This window comes from Mesoplodon mirus (assembly GCF_964341445.2).
Source record: "Mesoplodon mirus genome assembly, chromosome: 1".
Taxonomy (NCBI): Eukaryota; Metazoa; Chordata; class Mammalia; order Artiodactyla; family Ziphiidae; genus Mesoplodon; species Mesoplodon mirus.
This window is the reverse complement of record NC_138976.1, coordinates 185901098-185919578: the sequence shown is the minus strand read 5'-3', so window position 1 is coordinate 185919578 and position 18481 is coordinate 185901098.

Genomic DNA, 18481 nt, shown 5'->3' with positions numbered 1-18481 from the left:
TCAATCTTTTCAAAGAAGATTCTTTGGACTTACTAAATCACCTGAATTTTATACGTTTTCTGTTGTATTAAGTTCTGCTCATATCTTTATTTATCTTTTTTCTATGTTCTCAGGGTTTATTGTTTTGATCTTCTGATGTCAATTAAAACACTTGGTTATTCATTTTAATAAATATTTTACTTATAAAGATTTGAACTTTTGAAGATTCCAGCTTACTTGTAAGTTTCTAAGGGTCAGGTCCTCTCCATTGTTGCTGGCCTAAGGTTTAGTTCACCATATAGCAATGTATATATTGACCTATTTTCCCCTCGACTTTCTGTGATTCCCTACATCTCACCTTTCTTTGCAGACAAGCCATTTGAAATACCCTTAACTTAGTTCACAGCCAATAAGTCATTGAAATAATGTGTATTTTTAGAGAAATCTTCTTCTATAATTAGGCAGAAAATCTCACCTGCCATAGTTTTCAAAACAGCATAATTTCACTCTTCTCAATGCTTAATCTGTTGTATTACACAACCTTTGAGTATTTAGCTTTATCAATGACATGTCCTTTAAAAATGTTTTAGAGATCCTACCAGTCTTTGAAAACATCCTTGTTCCTTGTTTCAGTTCCAGTTTTATGTATATATTCTGCCTTGCACCTGATTATTCCAACAATTGATGGATGGCCTTGGGAATCTAATGCTGGTATTGATAGTCTTTACTGATTGTCTCCCCTCGTAGCTGATTTCTTCATTATTGTGTAAATTTAGATCATGAGCTCATGTTTAGCTAAACAGCTGACCTTGTAAGACGCTTAGGTGTGAACGCTCGTAAGCTTCAGGAGAAAGTCGGCAAAATTTATTTGTGTCCCTCCAATGAGTTGCCCACGAGGACACCGTTTTCTACAAGTGTTGGTCCAATACTCCCTCTAAAGGAAGGGGATTCCGACAGGGCTGATTGGCGGCCCCCGATCTGGGGCAGGGGCAGTGGGCAGCCTGTGGCCCGGTCTGGAGCCTCTTTGCATGTGTCCCTGGGACACATCTGCCTGCGACCTTCGGTCACCTGGCAGGAAGCTACGATGCCCAGACCTATGGTTAGCTGTGCAGCGAGGTGTACTGTGAGGACAGGTTCCACACACACTTCAAGTAAGAGGTCGGCCTGAGTGGAAAGGTGAGAGTTTGGGCAGCTGTGCAGACAAAGAAGGCACACTTTGTCCTGGGCCTAAATGCTTGTGACACCCCGCTGGACCTGCCGTGCTCTGAGGGCCCTGCCCTGGGCCCCCTGCTCCCCTGCCCTTTGTTCAGTCACAGCAGAGATGGCCACACCCACTCCTTCAGTGAGGGCAGAGTTCCAACCACCCTCAGCCCCGCCCCCTCTCCACAGGTTACCATGGACTACAGAGGCTGCATCCTGAGTCCAGGGCGTTCCGACCATGCCAAGGGCAGACATGATGACCTTAAATGATTTCCTCTTGTGTCAGGTTTGGTAAACTTTAGGAGCTAGGAAATGGTCCACTTTACAGAAATGTTCAAATTTACTGGCATTTCTTATATTCTCTGCTATAACATTGTCCTGATTCTTTCTGTATATTCTATACTTATGTTTTTGTTTTCCTTAATCAAAGTGTGTCTTTTCAATCTTTTCAAAGAAGATTCTTTGGACTTACTAAATCACCTCAATTTTATACGTTTTCTGTTGTATTAAGTTCTGCTCATATCTTTATTTATCTTTTTTCTATGTTCTCAGGGTTTATTGTTTTGATCTTCTGATGTCAATTAAAACACTTGGTTATTCATTTTAATAAATATTTTACTTATAAAGATTTGAACTTTTGAAGATTCCAGCTTACTTGTAAGTTTCTAAGGGTCAGGTCCTCTCCATTGTTGCTGGCCTAAGGTTTAGTTCACCATATAGCAATGTATATATTGACCTATTTTCCCCTCGACTTTCTGTGATTCCCTACATCTCACCTTTCTTTGCAGACAAGCCATTTGAAATACCCTTAACTTAGTTCACAGCCAATAAGTCATTGAAATAATGTGTATTTTTAGAGAAATCTTCTTCTATAATTAGGCAGAAAATCTCACCTGCCATAGTTTTCAAAACAGCATAATTTCACTCTTCTCAATGCTTAATCTGTTGTATTACACAACCTTTGAGTATTTAGCTTTATCAATGACATGTCCTTTAAAAATGTTTTAGAGATCCTACCAGTCTTTGAAAACATCCTTGTTCCTTGTTTCAGTTCCAGTTTTATGTATATATTCTGCCTTGCACCTGATTATTCCAACAATTGATGGATGGCCTTGGGAATCTAATTCTGGTATTGATAGTCTTTACTGATTGTCTCCCCTCGTAGCTGATTTCTTCATTATTGTGTAAATTTAGATCATGAGCTCATGTTTAGCTAAACAGCTGACCTTGTAAGACGCTTAGGTGTGAACGCTCGTAAGCTTCAGGAGAAAGTCGGCAAAATTTATTTGTGTCCCTCCAATGAGTTGCCCACGAGGACACCGTTTTCTACAAGTGTTGGTCCAATACTCCCTCTAAAGGAAGGGGATTCCGACAGGGCTGATTGGCGGCCCCCGATCTGGGGCAGGGGCAGTGGGCAGCCTGTGGCCCGGTCTGGAGCCTCTTTGCATGTGTCCCTGGGACACATCTGCCTGCGAACTTCGGTCACCTGGCAGGAAGCTACGATGCCCAGACCTATGGTTAGCTGTGCAGCGAGGTGTACTGTGAGGACAGGTTCCACACACACTTCAAGTAAGAGGTCGGCCTGAGTGGAAAGGTGAGAGTTTGGGCAGCTGTGCAGACAAAGAAGGCGCCCTTTGGCCTGGGCCTAAATGCTTGTGACACCCCACTGGACCTGCCGTGCTCTGAGGGCCCTGCCCTGGGCCCCCTGCTCCCCTGCCATTTGTTCAGTCACAGCAGAGATGGCCACACCCACTCCTTCAGTGAGGGCAGAGTTCCAACCACCCTCAGCCCCGCCCCCTCTCCACAGGTTACCATGGACTACAGAGGCTGCATCCTGAGGCCAGGGCGTTCCGACAATGCCAAGGGCAGACATGATGACCTTAAATGATTTCCTCTTGTGTCAGGTTTGGTAAACTTTAGGAGCTAGGAAATGGTCCACTTTACAGAAATGTTCAAATTTACTGGCATTTCTTATATTCTCTGCTATAACATTGTCCTGATTCTTTCTGTATATTCTATACTTATGTTTTTGTTTTCCTTAATCAAAGTGTGTCTTTTCAATCTTTTCAAAGAAGATTCTTTGGACTTACTAAATCACCTGAATTTTATACGTTTTCTGTTGTATTAAGTTCTGCTCATATCTTTATTTATCTTTTTTCTATGTTCTCAGGGTTTATTGTTTTGATCTTCTGATGTCAATTAAAACACTTGGTTATTCATTTTAATAAATATTTTACTTATAAAGATTTGAACTTTTGAAGATTCCAGCTTACTTGTAAGTTTCTAAGGGTCAGGTCCTCTCCATTGTTGCTGGCCTAAGGTTTAGTTCACCATATAGCAATGTATATATTGACCTATTTTCCCCTCGACTTTCTGTGATTCCCTACATCTCACCTTTCTTTGCAGACAAGCCATTTGAAATACCCTTAACTTATTTCACAGCCAATAAGTCATTGAAATAATGTGTATTTTTAGGGAAATCTTCTTATATAATTAGGCAGAAAATCTCACCTGCCATAGTTTTCAAAACAGCATAATTTCACTCTTCTCAATGCTTAATCTGTTGTATTACACAACCTTTGAGTATTTAGCTTTATCAATGACATGTACTTTAAAAATGTTTTAGAGATCCTACCAGTCTTTGAAAACATCCTTGTTCCTTGTTTCAGTTCCAGTTTTATGTATATATTCTGCCTTGCACCTGATTATTCCAACAATTGATGGATGGCCTTGGGAATCTAATTCTGGTATTGATAGTCTTTACTGATTGTCTCCCCTCGTAGCTGATTTTTTCATTATTGTGTAAATTTAGATCATGAGCTCATGTTTTGCTAAACAGCTGACCTTGTAAGACGCTTAGGTGTGAACGCTCGTAAGCTTCTGCAGAAAGACGGCAAAGATTTATTTGTGTCCCTCCAATGAGTTGCCCACGAGGACACCGTTTTCTACAAGTGTTGGTCCAATACTCCCTCTAGAGGCAGGGGACTCCGACAGGGCTGATTGGCGGCCCCCGATCTGGGGCAGGGGCAGTGGGCAGCCTGTGGCCCGGGCTGGAGCCTCTTTGCATGTGTCCCTGGGACACATCTGCCTGCGAACTTCGGTCACCTGGCAGGAAGCTACGATGCCCAGACCTATGGTTAGCTGTGCAGCGAGGTGTACTGTGAGGACAGGTTCCACACACACTTCAAGTAAGAGGTCGGCCTGAGTGGAAAGGTGAGAGTTTGGGCAGCTGTGCAGACAAAGAAGGCACACTTTGGCCTGGGCCTAAATGCTTGTGACACCCCACTGGACCTGCCGTGCTCTGAGGGCCCTGCCCTGGGCCCCCTGCTCCCCTTCCCTTTGTTCAGTCACAGCAGAGATGGCCACACCCACTCCGTCAGTGAGGGCAGTGTTCCAACCAACCTCAGCCCCGCCCACGCTCCGCAGTTTACCATGGACTACAGAGGCTGCATCCTGAGACCAGGGCGTTCCGAGAATGCCAAGGGCAGACATGATGACCTTAAATGATTTCCTCTTGTGTCAGGTTTGGTAAACTTTAGGAGCTAGGAAATGGTCCACTTTACAGAAATGTTCAAATTTACTGGCATTTCATATATTCTCTGCTATAACATTGTCCTGATTCTTTCTGTATATTCTTTACTTATGTTTTTGTTTTCCTTAATCAAAGTGTGTCTTTTCAATCTTTTCAAAGAAGATTCTTTGGACTTACTAAATCACCTCAATTTTATACGTTTTCTGTTGTATTAAGTTCTGCTCATATCTTTATTTATCTTTTTTCTATGTTCTCAGGGTTTATTGTTTTGATCTTCTGATGTCAATTAAAACACTTGGTTATTCATTTTAATAAATATTTTACTTATATAGATTTGAACTTTTGAAGATTCCAGCTTACTTGTAAGTTTCTAAGGGTCAGGTCCTCTCCATTGTTGCTGGCCTAAGGTCTAGTTCACCATATAGCAATGTATATATTGACCTATTTTCCCCTCGACTTTCTGTGATTCCCTACATCTCACCTTTCTTTGCAGACAAGCCATTTGAAATACCCTTAACTTATTTCACAGCCAATAAGTCATTGAAATAATGTGTATTTTTAGAGAAATCTTCTTATATAATTAGGCAGAAAATCTCACCTGCCATAGTTTTCAAAACAGCATAATTTCACTCTTCTCGATGCTTAATCTGTTGTATTACACAACCTTTGAGTATTTAGCTTTATCAATGACATGTACTTTAAAAATGTTTTAGAGATCCTACCAGTCTTTGAAAACATCCTTGTTCCTTGTTTCAGTTCCAGTTTTATGTATATATTCTGCCTTGCACCTGATTATCCCAACAATTGATGGATGGCCTTGGGAATCTAATTCTGGTATTGATAGTCTTTACTGATTGTCTCCCCTCGTAGCTGATTTTTTCATTATTGTGTAAATTTAGATCATGAGCTCATGTTTAGCTAAACAGCTGACCTTGTAAGACGCTTAGGTGTGAACGCTCGTAAGCTTCCGCAGAAAGACGGCAAAGATTTATTGGTGTCCCTCCAATGAGTTGCCCACGAGGACACCGTTTTCTACAAGTGTTGGTCCAATACTCCCTCTAGGGGAAGGGGACTCCGACAGGGCTGATTGGCGGCCCCCGATCTGGGGCAGGGGCAGTGGGCAGCCTGTGGCCCGGTCTGGAGCCTCTTTGCATGTGTCCCTGGGACACATCTGCCTGCGAACTTCGGTCACCTGGCAGGAAACTACGATGCCCAGAACTATGGTTAGCTGTGCAGCGAGGTGTACTGTGAGGACAGGTTCCACACATACTTCAAGTAAGAGGTCGGCCTGAGTGGAAAGGTGAGAGTTTGGGCAGCTGTGCAGACAAAGAAGGCGCCCTTTGGCCTGGGCCTAAATGCTTGTGACACCCCACTGGACCTGCCGTGCTCTGAGGGCCCTGCCCTGGGCCCCCTGCTCCCCTGCCCTTTGTTCAGTCACAGCAGAGATGGCCACACCCACTCCTTCAGTGAGGGCAGAGTTCCAACCACCCTCAGCCCTGCCCCCTCTCCACAGGTTACCATGGACTACAGAGGCTGCATCCTGAGGCCAGGGCGTTCCGACAATGCCAAGGGCAGACATGATGACCTTAAATGATTTCCTCTTGTGTCAGGTTTGGTATACTTTAGGAGCTAGGAAATGGTCCACTTTACAGAAATGTTCAAATTTACTGGCATTTCTTATATTCTCTGCTATAACATTGTCCTGATTCTTTCTGTATATTCTATACTTATGTTTTTGTTTTCCTTAATCAAAGTGTGTCTTTTCAATCTTTTCAAAGAAGATTCTTTGGACTTACTAAATCACCTGAATTTTATACGTTTTCTGTTGTATTAAGTTCTGCTCATATCTTTATTTATCTTTTTTCTATGTTCTCAGGGTTTATTGTTTTGATCTTCTGATGTCAATTAAAACACTTGGTTATTCATTTTAATAAATATTTTACTTATAAAGATTTGAACTTTTGAAGATTCCAGCTTACTTGTAAGTTTCTAACGGTCAGGTCCTCTCCATTGTTGCTGGCCTAAGGTTTAGTTCACCATATAGCAATGAATATATTGACCTATTTTCCCCTCGACTTTCTGTGATTCCCTATATCTAAACTTTCTTTGCAGACAAGCCATTTGAAATACCCTTAACTTATTTCACAGCCAATAAGTCATTGAAATAATGTGTATTTTTAGAGAAATCTTCTTATATAATTAGGCAGAAAATCTCACCTGCCATAGTTTTCAAAACAGCATAATTTCACTCTTCTCGATGCTTAATCTGTTGTATTACACAACCTTTGAGTATTTAGCTTTATCAATGACATGTACTTTAAAAATGTTTTAGAGATCCTACCAGTCTTTGAAAACATCCTTGTTCCTTGTTTCAGTTCCAGTTTTATGTATATATTCTGCCTTGCACCTGATTATCCCAACAATTGATGGATGGCCTTGGGAATCTAATTCTGGTATTGATAGTCTTTACTGATTGTCTCCCCTCGTAGCTGATTTTTTCATTATTGTGTAAATTTAGATCATGAGCTCATGTTTAGCTAAACAGCTGACCTTGTAAGACGCTTAGGTGTGAACGCTCGTAAGCTTCCGCAGAAAGACGGCAAAGATTTATTTGTGTCCCTCCAATGAGTTGCCCACGAGGACACCGTTTTCTACAAGTGTTGGTCCAATACTCCCTCTAAAGGAAGGGGATTCCGACAGGGCTGATTGGCGGCCCCCGATCTGGGGCAGGGGCAGTGGGCAGCCTGTGGCCCGGTCTGGAGCCTCTTTGCATGTGTCCCTGGGACATATCTGCCTGCGAACTTCGGTCACCTGGCAGGAAGCTACGATGCCCAGACCTATGGTTAGCTGTGCAGCGAGGTGTACTGTGAGGACAGGTTCCACACACACTTCAAGTAAGAGGTCGGCCTGAGTGGAAAGGTGAGAGTTTGGGCAGCTGTGCAGACAAAGAATGCACACTTTGTCCTGGGCCTAAATCCTTGTGACACCCCACTGGACCTGCCGTGCTCTGAGGGCCCTGCCCTGGGCCCCCTGCTCCCCTGCCCTTTGTTCAGTCACAGCAGAGATGGCCACACCCACTCCTTCAGTGAGGGCAGAGTTCCAACCACCCTCAGCCCCGCCCCCTCTCCACAGGTTACCATGGACTACAGAGGCTGCATCCTGAGTCCAGGGCGTTCCGACCATGCCAAGGGCAGACATGATGACCTTAAATGATTTCCTCTTGTGTCAGGTTTGGTAAACTTTAGGAGCTAGGAAATGGTCCACTTTACAGAAATGTTCAAATTTACTGGCATTTCTTATATTCTCTGCTATAACATTGTCCTGATTCTTTCTGTATATTCTATACTTATGTTTTTGTTTTCCTTAATCAAAGTGTGTCTTTTCAATCTTTTCAAAGAAGATTCTTTGGACTTACTAAATCACCTGAATTTTATACGTTTTCTGTTGTATTAAGTTCTGCTCATATCTTTATTTATCTTTTTTCTATGTTCTCAGGGTTTATTGTTTTGATCTTCTGATGTCAATTAAAACACTTGGTTATTCATTTTAATAAATATTTTACTTATAAAGATTTGAACTTTTGAAGATTCCAGCTTACTTGTAAGTTTCTAAGGGTCAGGTCCTCTCCATTGTTGCTGGCCTAAGGTTTAGTTCACCATATAGCAATGTATATATTGACCTATTTTCCCCTCGACTTTCTGTGATTCCCTACATCTCACCTTTCTTTGCAGACAAGCCATTTGAAATACCCTTAACTTAGTTCACAGCCAATAAGTCATTGAAATAATGTGTATTTTTAGAGAAATCTTCTTCTATAATTAGGCAGAAAATCTCACCTGCCATAGTTTTCAAAACAGCATAATTTCACTCTTCTCAATGCTTAATCTGTTGTATTACACAACCTTTGAGTATTTAGCTTTATCAATGACATGTCCTTTAAAAATGTTTTAGAGATCCTACCAGTCTTTGAAAACATCCTTGTTCCTTGTTTCAGTTCCAGTTTTATGTATATATTCTGCCTTGCACCTGATTATTCCAACAATTGCTGGATGGCCTTGGGAATCTAATTCTGGTATTGATAGTCTTTACTGATTGTCTCCCCTCGTAGCTGATTTCTTCATTATTGTGTAAATTTAGATCATGAGCTCATGTTTAGCTAAACAGCTGACCTTGTAAGACGCTTAGGTGTGAACGCTCGTAAGCTTCAGGAGAAAGTCGGCAAAATTTATTTGTGTCCCTCCAATGAGTTGCCCACGAGGACACCGTTTTCTACAAGTGTTGGTCCAATACTCCCTCTAAAGGAAGGGGATTCCGACAGGGCTGATTGGCGGCCCCCGATCTGGGGCAGGGGCAGTGGGCAGCCTTTGGCCCGGTCTGGAGCCTCTTTTCATGTGTCCCTGGGACACATCTGCCTGCGAACTTCGGTCACCTGGCAGGAAGCTACGATGCCCAGACCTATGGTTAGCTGTGCAGCGAGGTGTACTGTGAGGACAGGTTCCACACACACTTCAAGTAAGAGGTCGGCCTGAGTGGAAAGGTGAGAGTTTGGGCAGCTGTGCAGACAAAGAAGGCACACTTTGTCCTGGGCCTAAATGCTTGTGACACCCCACTGGACCTGCCGTGCTCTGAGGGCCCTGCCCTGGGCCCCCTGTTCCCCTGCCCTTTGTTCAGTCACAGCAGAGATGGCCACACCCACTCCTTCAGTGAGGGCAGAGTTCCAACCACCCTCAGCCCCGCCCCCTCTCCACAGGTTACCATGGACTACAGAGGCTGCATCCTGAGTCCAGGGCGTTCCGACCATGCCAACGGCAGACATGATGACCTTAAATGATTTCCTCTTGTGTCAGGTTTGGTAAACTTTAGGAGCTAGGAAATGGTCCACTTTACAGAAATGTTCAAATTTACTGGCATTTCTTATATTCTCTGCTGTAACATTGTCCTGATTCTTTCTGTATATTCTATACTTATGTTTTTGTTTTCCTTAATCAAAGTGTGTCTTTTCAATCTTTTCAAAGAAGATTCTTTGGACTTACTAAATCACCTGAATTTTATACGTTTTCTGTTGTATTAAGTTCTGCTCATATCTTTATTTATCTTTTTTCTATGTTCTCAGGGTTTATTGTTTTGATCTTCTGATGTCAATTAAAACACTTGGTTATTCATTTTAATAAATATTTTACTTATAAAGATTTGAACTTTTGAAGATTCCAGCTTACTTGTAAGTTTCTAAGGGTCAGGTCCTCTCCATTGTTGCTGGCCTAAGGTTTAGTTCACCATATAGCAATGTATATATTGACCTATTTTCCCCTCGACTTTCTGTGATTCCCTACATCTCACCTTTCTTTGCAGACAAGCCATTTGAAATACCCTTAACTTAGTTCACAGCCAATAAGTCATTGAAATAATGTGTATTTTTAGAGAAATCTTCTTCTATAATTAGGCAGAAAATCTCACCTGCCATAGTTTTCAAAACAGCATAATTTCACTCTTCTCAATGCTTAATCTGTTGTATTACACAACCTTTGAGTATTTAGCTTTATCAATGACATGTCCTTTAAAAATGTTTTAGAGATCCTACCAGTCTTTGAAAACATCCTTGTTCCTTGTTTCAGTTCCAGTTTTATGTATATATTCTGCCTTGCACCTGATTATTCCAACAATTGATGGATGGCCTTGGGAATCTAATGCTGGTATTGATAGTCTTTACTGATTGTCTCCCCTCGTAGCTGATTTCTTCATTATTGTGTAAATTTAGATCATGAGCTCATGTTTAGCTAAACAGCTGACCTTGTAAGACGCTTAGGTGTGAACGCTCGTAAGCTTCAGGAGAAAGTCGGCAAAATTTATTTGTGTCCCTCCAATGAGTTGCCCACGAGGACACCGTTTTCTACAAGTGTTGGTCCAATACTCCCTCTAAAGGAAGGGGATTCCGACAGGGCTGATTGGCGGCCCCCGATCTGGGGCAGGGGCAGTGGGCAGCCTGTGGCCCGGTCTGGAGCCTCTTTGCATGTGTCCCTGGGACACATCTGCCTGCGACCTTCGGTCACCTGGCAGGAAGCTACGATGCCCAGACCTATGGTTAGCTGTGCAGCGAGGTGTACTGTGAGGACAGGTTCCACACACACTTCAAGTAAGAGGTCGGCCTGAGTGGAAAGGTGAGAGTTTGGGCAGCTGTGCAGACAAAGAAGGCACACTTTGTCCTGGGCCTAAATGCTTGTGACACCCCGCTGGACCTGCCGTGCTCTGAGGGCCCTGCCCTGGGCCCCCTGCTCCCCTGCCCTTTGTTCAGTCACAGCAGAGATGGCCACACCCACTCCTTCAGTGAGGGCAGAGTTCCAACCACCCTCAGCCCCGCCCCCTCTCCACAGGTTACCATGGACTACAGAGGCTGCATCCTGAGTCCAGGGCGTTCCGACCATGCCAAGGGCAGACATGATGACCTTAAATGATTTCCTCTTGTGTCAGGTTTGGTAAACTTTAGGAGCTAGGAAATGGTCCACTTTACAGAAATGTTCAAATTTACTGGCATTTCTTATATTCTCTGCTATAACATTGTCCTGATTCTTTCTGTATATTCTATACTTATGTTTTTGTTTTCCTTAATCAAAGTGTGTCTTTTCAATCTTTTCAAAGAAGATTCTTTGGACTTACTAAATCACCTCAATTTTATACGTTTTCTGTTGTATTAAGTTCTGCTCATATCTTTATTTATCTTTTTTCTATGTTCTCAGGGTTTATTGTTTTGATCTTCTGATGTCAATTAAAACACTTGGTTATTCATTTTAATAAATATTTTACTTATAAAGATTTGAACTTTTGAAGATTCCAGCTTACTTGTAAGTTTCTAAGGGTCAGGTCCTCTCCATTGTTGCTGGCCTAAGGTTTAGTTCACCATATAGCAATGTATATATTGACCTATTTTCCCCTCGACTTTCTGTGATTCCCTACATCTCACCTTTCTTTGCAGACAAGCCATTTGAAATACCCTTAACTTAGTTCACAGCCAATAAGTCATTGAAATAATGTGTATTTTTAGAGAAATCTTCTTCTATAATTAGGCAGAAAATCTCACCTGCCATAGTTTTCAAAACAGCATAATTTCACTCTTCTCAATGCTTAATCTGTTGTATTACACAACCTTTGAGTATTTAGCTTTATCAATGACATGTCCTTTAAAAATGTTTTAGAGATCCTACCAGTCTTTGAAAACATCCTTGTTCCTTGTTTCAGTTCCAGTTTTATGTATATATTCTGCCTTGCACCTGATTATTCCAACAATTGATGGATGGCCTTGGGAATCTAATTCTGGTATTGATAGTCTTTACTGATTGTCTCCCCTCGTAGCTGATTTCTTCATTATTGTGTAAATTTAGATCATGAGCTCATGTTTAGCTAAACAGCTGACCTTGTAAGACGCTTAGGTGTGAACGCTCGTAAGCTTCAGGAGAAAGTCGGCAAAATTTATTTGTGTCCCTCCAATGAGTTGCCCACGAGGACACCGTTTTCTACAAGTGTTGGTCCAATACTCCCTCTAAAGGAAGGGGATTCCGACAGGGCTGATTGGCGGCCCCCGATCTGGGGCAGGGGCAGTGGGCAGCCTGTGGCCCGGTCTGGAGCCTCTTTGCATGTGTCCCTGGGACACATCTGCCTGCGAACTTCGGTCACCTGGCAGGAAGCTACGATGCCCAGACCTATGGTTAGCTGTGCAGCGAGGTGTACTGTGAGGACAGGTTCCACACACACTTCAAGTAAGAGGTCGGCCTGAGTGGAAAGGTGAGAGTTTGGGCAGCTGTGCAGACAAAGAAGGCGCCCTTTGGCCTGGGCCTAAATGCTTGTGACACCCCACTGGACCTGCCGTGCTCTGAGGGCCCTGCCCTGGGCCCCCTGCTCCCCTGCCATTTGTTCAGTCACAGCAGAGATGGCCACACCCACTCCTTCAGTGAGGGCAGAGTTCCAACCACCCTCAGCCCCGCCCCCTCTCCACAGGTTACCATGGACTACAGAGGCTGCATCCTGAGGCCAGGGCGTTCCGACAATGCCAAGGGCAGACATGATGACCTTAAATGATTTCCTCTTGTGTCAGGTTTGGTAAACTTTAGGAGCTAGGAAATGGTCCACTTTACAGAAATGTTCAAATTTACTGGCATTTCTTATATTCTCTGCTATAACATTGTCCTGATTCTTTCTGTATATTCTATACTTATGTTTTTGTTTTCCTTAATCAAAGTGTGTCTTTTCAATCTTTTCAAAGAAGATTCTTTGGACTTACTAAATCACCTGAATTTTATACGTTTTCTGTTGTATTAAGTTCTGCTCATATCTTTATTTATCTTTTTTCTATGTTCTCAGGGTTTATTGTTTTGATCTTCTGATGTCAATTAAAACACTTGGTTATTCATTTTAATAAATATTTTACTTATAAAGATTTGAACTTTTGAAGATTCCAGCTTACTTGTAAGTTTCTAAGGGTCAGGTCCTCTCCATTGTTGCTGGCCTAAGGTTTAGTTCACCATATAGCAATGTATATATTGACCTATTTTCCCCTCGACTTTCTGTGATTCCCTACATCTCACCTTTCTTTGCAGACAAGCCATTTGAAATACCCTTAACTTATTTCACAGCCAATAAGTCATTGAAATAATGTGTATTTTTAGGGAAATCTTCTTATAAAATTAGGCAGAAAATCTCACCTGCCATAGTTTTCAAAACAGCATAATTTCACTCTTCTCAATGCTTAATCTGTTGTATTACACAACCTTTGAGTATTTAGCTTTATCAATGACATGTACTTTAAAAATGTTTTAGAGATCCTACCAGTCTTTGAAAACATCCTTGTTCCTTGTTTCAGTTCCAGTTTTATGTATATATTCTGCCTTGCACCTGATTATTCCAACAATTGATGGATGGCCTTGGGAATCTAATTCTGGTATTGATAGTCTTTACTGATTGTCTCCCCTCGTAGCTGATTTTTTCATTATTGTGTAAATTTAGATCATGAGCTCATGTTTTGCTAAACAGCTGACCTTGTAAGACGCTTAGGTGTGAACGCTCGTAAGCTTCTGCAGAAAGACGGCAAAGATTTATTTGTGTCCCTCCAATGAGTTGCCCACGAGGACACCGTTTTCTACAAGTGTTGGTCCAATACTCCCTCTAGAGGCAGGGGACTCCGACAGGGCTGATTGGCGGCCCCCGATCTGGGGCAGGGGCAGTGGGCAGCCTGTGGCCCGGGCTGGAGCCTCTTTGCATGTGTCCCTGGGACACATCTGCCTGCGAACTTCGTTCACCTGGCAGGAAACTACGATGCCCAGACCTATGGTTAGCTGTGCAGCGAGGTGTACTGTGAGGACAGGTTCCACACACACTTCAAGTAAGAGGTCGGCCTGAGTGGAAAGGTGAGAGTTTGGGCAGCTGTGCAGACAAAGAAGGCACACTTTGGCCTGGGCCTAAATGCTTGTGACACCCCACTGGACCTGCCGTGCTCTGAGGGCCCTGCCCTGGGCCCCCTGCTCCCCTGCCCTTTGTTCATTCACAGCAGAGATGGCCACACCCACTCCTTCAGTGAGGGCAGAGTTCCAACCACCCTCAGCCCCGCCACCTCTCCGCAGGTTACCATGGACTACAGAGGCTGCATCCTGAGGCCAGGGCGTTCCGACAATGCCAAGGGCAGACATGATGACCTTAAATGATTTCCTCTTGTGTCAGGTTTGGTAAACTTTAGGAGCAAGGAAATGGTCCACTTTACAGAAATGTTCAAATTTACTGGCATTTCTTATATTCTCTGCTATAACATTGTCCTGATTCTTTCTGTATATTCTATACTTATGTTTTTGTTTTCCTTAATCAAAGTGTGTCTTTTCAATCTTTTCAAAGAAGATTCTTTGGACTTACTAAATCACCTGAATTTTATACGTTTTCTGTTGTATTAAGTTCTGCTCATATCTTTATTTATCTTTTTTCTATGTTCTCAGGGTTTATTGTTTTGATCTTCTGATGTCAATTAAAACACTTGGTTATTCATTTTAATAAATATTTTACTTATAAAGATTTGAACTTTTGAAGATTCCAGCTTACTTGTAAGTTTCTAAGGGTCAGGTCCTCTCCATTGTTGCTGGCCTAAGGTTTAGTTCACCATATAGCAATGTATATATTGACCTATTTTCCCCTCGACTTTCTGTGATTCCCTACATCTCACCTTTCTTTGCAGACAAGCCATTTGAAATACCCTTAACTTATTTCACAGCCAATAAGTCATTGAAATAATGTGTATTTTTAGAGAAATCTTCTTATATAATTAGGCAGAAAATCTCACCTGCCATAGTTTTCAAAACAGCATAATTTCACTCTTCTCAATGCTTAATCTGTTGTATTACACAACCTTTGAGTATTTAGCTTTATCAATGACATGTACTTTAAAAATGTTTGAGAGATCCTACCAGTCTTTGAAAACATCCTTGTTCCTTGTTTCAGTTCCAGTTTTATGTATATATTCTGCCTTGCAGCTGATTATCCCAACAATTGATGGATGGCCTTGGGAATCTAATTCTGGTATTGATAGTCTTTACTGATTGTCTCCCCTCGTAGCTGATTTTTTCATTATTGTGTAAATGTAGATCATGAGCTCATGTTTAGCTAAACAGCTGACCTTGTAAGACGCTTAGGTGTGAATGCTCGTAAGCTTCCGCAGAAAGACGGCAAAGATTTATTTGTGTCCCTCCAATGAGTTGCCCACGAGGACACCGTTTTCTACAAGTGTTGGTCCAATACTCCCTCTAGAGGAAGGGGATTCCGACAGGGCTGATTGGCGGCCCCCGATCTGGGGCAGGGGCAGTGGGCAGCCTGTGGCCCGGTCTGGAGCCTCTTTGCATGTGTCCCTGGGACACATCTGCCTGCGAACTTCGGTCACCTGGCAGGAAGCTACGATGCCCAGACCTATGGTTAGCTGTGCAGCGAGGTGTACTGTGAGGACAGGTTCCACACACACTTCAAGTAAGAGGTCGGCCTGAGTGGAAAGGTGAGAGTTTGGGCAGCTGTGCAGACAAAGAAGGCACACTTTGGCCTGGGCCTAAATGCTTGTGACACCCCACTGGACCTGCCGTGCTCTGAGGGCCCTGCCCTGGGCCCCCTGCTCCCCTGCCCTTTGCTCAGTCACAGCAGAGATGGCCACACCCACTCCTTCAGTGAGGGCAGAGTTCCAACCACCCTCAGCCCCGCCCCCTCTCCACAGGTTACCATGGACTACAGAGGCTGCATCCTGAGGCCAGGGCGTTCCGACAATGCCAAGGGCAGACATGATGACCTTAAATGATTTCCTCTTGTGTCAGGTTTGGTAAACTTTAGGAGCTAGGAAATGGTCCACTTTACAGAAATGTTCAAATTTACTGGCATTTCTTATATTCTCTGCTATAACATTGTCCTGATTCTTTCTGTATATTCTATACTTATGTTTTTGTTTTCCTTAATCAAAGTGTGTCTTTTCAATCTTTTCAAAGAAGATTCTTTGGACTTACTAAATCACCTGAATTTTATACGTTTTCTGTTGTATTAAGTTCTGCTCATATCTTTATTTATCTTTTTTCTATGTTCTCAGGGTTTATTGTTTTGATCTTCTGATGTCAATTAAAACACTTGGTTATTCATTTTAATAAATATTTTACTTATAAAGATTTGAACTTTTGAAGATTCCAGCTTACTTGTAAGTTTCTAAGGGTCAGGTCATATCCATTCTTGCTGGCCTAAGGTTTAGTTCACCATATAGCAATGTATATATTGACCTATTTTCCCCTCGACTTTCTGTGATTCCCTACATCTCACCTTTCTTTGCAGACAAGCCATTTGAAATACCCTTAACTTATTTCACAGCCAATAAGTCATTGAAATAATGTGTATTTTTAGGGAAATCTTCTTATATAATTAGGCAGAAAATCTCACCTGCCATAGTTTTCAAAACAGCATAATTTCACTCTTCTCAATGCTTAATCTGTTGTATTACACAACCTTTGAGTATTTAGCTTTATCAATGACATGTACTTTAAAAATGTTTTAGAGATCCTACCAGTCTTTGAAAACATCCTTGTTCCTTGTTTCAGTTCCAGTTTTATGTATATATTCTGCCTTGCACCTGATTATTCCAACAATTGATGGATGGCCTTGGGAATCTAATTCTGGTATTGATAGTCTTTACTGATTGTCTCCCCTCGTAGCTGATTTTTTCATTATTGTGTAAATTTAGATCATGAGCTCATGTTTTGCTAAACAGCTGACCTTGTAAGACGCTTAGGTGTGAACGCTCGTAAGCTTCCGCAGAAAGACGGCAAAGATTTATTTGTGTCCCTCCAATGAGTTGCCCACGAGGACACCGTTTTCTACAAGTGTTGGTCCAATACTCCCTCTAGAGGCAGGGGACTCCGACAGGGCTGATTGGCGGCCCCCGATCTGGGGCAGGGGCAGTGGGCAGCCTGTGGCCCGGGCTGGAGCCTCTTTGCATGTGTCCCTGGGACACATCTGCCTGCGAACTTCGTTCACCTGGCAGGAAACTACGATGCCCAGACCTATGGTTAGCTGTGCAGCGAGGTGTACTGTGAGGACAGGTTCCACACACACTTCAAGTAAGAGGTCGGCCTGAGTGGAAAGGTGAGAGTTTGGGCAGCTGTGCAGACAAAGAAGGCACACTTTGGCCTGGGCCTAAATGCTTGTGACACCCCACTGGACCTGCCGTGCTCTGAGGGCCCTGCCCTGGGCCCCCTGCTCCCCTGCCCTTTGTTCATTCACAGCAGAGATGGCCACACCCACTCCTTCAGTGAGGGCAGAGTTCCAACCACCCTCAGCCCCGCCACCTCTCCGCAGGTTACCATGGACTACAGAGGCTGCATCCTGAGGCCAGGGCGTTCCGACAATGCCAAGGGCAGACATGATGACCTTAAATGATTTCCTCTTGTGTCAGATTTGGTAAACTTTAGGAGCAAGGAAATGGTCCACTTTACAGAAATGTTCAAATTTACTGGCATTTCTTATATTCTCTGCTATAACATTGTCCTGATTCTTTCTGTATATTCTATACTTATGTTTTTGTTTTCCTTAATCAAAGTGTGTCTTTTCAATCTTTTCAAAGAAGATTCTTTGGACTTACTAAATCACCTCAATTTTATACGTTTTCTGATGTATTAAGTTCTGCTCATATCTTTATTTATCTTTTTTCTATGTTCTCAGGGTTTATTGTTTTGATCTTCTGATGTCAATTAAAACACTTGGTTATTCATTTTAATAAATATTTTACTTATAAAGATTTGAACTTTTGAAGATTCCAGCTTACTTGTAAGTTTCTAAGGGTCAGGTCCTCTCCATTGTTGCTGGCCTAAGGTTTAGTTCACCATATAGCAATGTATATATTGACCTATTTTCCCCTCGACTTTCTGTGATTCCCTACATCTCACCTTTCTTTGCAGACAAGCCATTTGAAATACCCTTAACTTATTTCACAGCCAATAAGTCATTGAAATAATGTGTATTTTTAGAGAAATCTTCTTATATAATTAGGCAGAAAATCTCACCTGCCATAGTTTTCGAAACAGCATAATTTCACTCTTCTCAATGCTTAATCTGTTGTATTACACAACCTTTGAGTATTTAGCTTTATCAATGACATGTACTTTAAAAATGTTTGAGAGATCCTACCAGTCTTTGAAAACATCCTTGTTCCTTGTTTCAGTTCCAGTTTTATGTATATATTCTGCCTTGCAGCTGATTATCCCAACAATTGATGGATGGCCTTGG